Source organism: Hermetia illucens, chromosome 1 (genome assembly GCF_905115235.1).
Source record: "Hermetia illucens chromosome 1, iHerIll2.2.curated.20191125, whole genome shotgun sequence".
In the NCBI taxonomy this organism is placed as follows: Eukaryota; Metazoa; Arthropoda; class Insecta; order Diptera; family Stratiomyidae; genus Hermetia; species Hermetia illucens.
The window spans coordinates 168,760,898-168,762,340 of NC_051849.1; the positions used below are offsets into that span (position 1 = coordinate 168,760,898).

Consider the following 1,443-nt stretch of genomic DNA (forward strand, 5'->3'; position numbering starts at 1 on the left):
ATGCCCTTATCATTTAATGAAAAACGCTTTTCACACTTAATTTTTTTTTTGGTCGGGAAACAGATAAAAGTCGCTGGTGGCCAAATCTGGTGAAACGGGTGGAAACTCCACCAATTCGAACTGGAATTCATGGATTTTAACCATTATCAAAATGCTCTTATGACACGGTGCAGTGTCCCGTTGAAAAAGATTTTTTTTCTTTTGCAAACCGAGTCTCTTTTCACTAATTTTTTTTTCTTCAGCTGGTCTAAAAGGTTACAATAATATTCAGAATTTATTGTTTTACCAGTTTGCAGGTAATTCACAAACAAAAATTCCTTTCACACCCCAAAAAACTGATGCCAAGACCTTCTTGCTAGATTTCTGCACTCTCGTTTCGGAGCCGAAGAACTAGATTCACAGCACAGCCTTCTGCTTTGATTCAGAATCATGGTAATAGACTCAAGTCTCATCCATAGTGATAAATCGACGCACAAAATTCACTTTATCCTTTCGAAAGGGCTCTAAATGTTGCTGAGAAAGTCGCTTTCGAATGTGTTTTTGTTCCATTATTACCGAATGTAGCACCCATTGTGCACACAGCTTTCTGAAACCCAATACTTCAGGCCAAATATTGCTCACACTGCCCAATGAGATGCCTAGGACTTCTACTAAATCTTTTTCATTCACTCGGCTATTTTCCAATACAATATCCTGTATTTTTTCTACGATTTCCGGTGTTGTTGCTGTTTTTGGACGTCCTTGACATATATCGTCTTCAAGGCTTGTGCACCACCTTCAAATTCAGCAACCCAAATTTCCACTGTGCTGATGGAAGGCGAAGAGTCCTTAAAAACTTTCAACATTCGTTCATAAATTTCCTTTGCTTTTAAACCTTCCAAAATAAAAATTCAATCACTGCACGATACTTGATTTTTTCCATTGCAAAAAAAATGACACGTCGATACTAAAGGGCTTGTAAACAAAGAACGAATCCACAGATTTAAATGAAACTTCACATACGTTCATATGAAGAGTGCATCAACACAACAACGCTCTCTTATCGAAACACAAAACTTATTGAACAACCTCGTAGTGGCAGCCTGTTGATTTTTTTTGTTTGACACAAAACCTTAAAAAGAATATAATTGATTAAACAGGAAATCCCCGGCAATGGCACGGGACTACATATGTTAATAATATACTATTAGGTTGTTGCATATCAAGTGGCCGATTTGGCAATCAAGTGAAGTTAGTTGCGTTTTTGCTGTATCAAACCACCACCAGTTGGCTCTGTTGGTGTCGGATAATGAAGTATAAATACTCTGTAGTGACCGCGGCTGCGCGACGGGAGCGGAATCTCATTCGGGCGAATTGATCTTGACAAGAGGCGTTGCCGCAACATTGCCTAGCGAGTGAGAGAGGCGATGTAGCGGGAAGTGAAGCAGTGCAGGAAAAAAGAAC

General features: G+C 39.2%; 1 pseudogene; it reads right to left on the minus strand.

Annotated features, from left to right (window-relative positions):
* Window positions 1–396: 396 nt before the first annotated feature.
* Window positions 397–922, minus strand: LOC119646586 (annotated as a pseudogene).
* Between the last annotated feature and the right edge of the window lie 521 nt (window positions 923–1,443).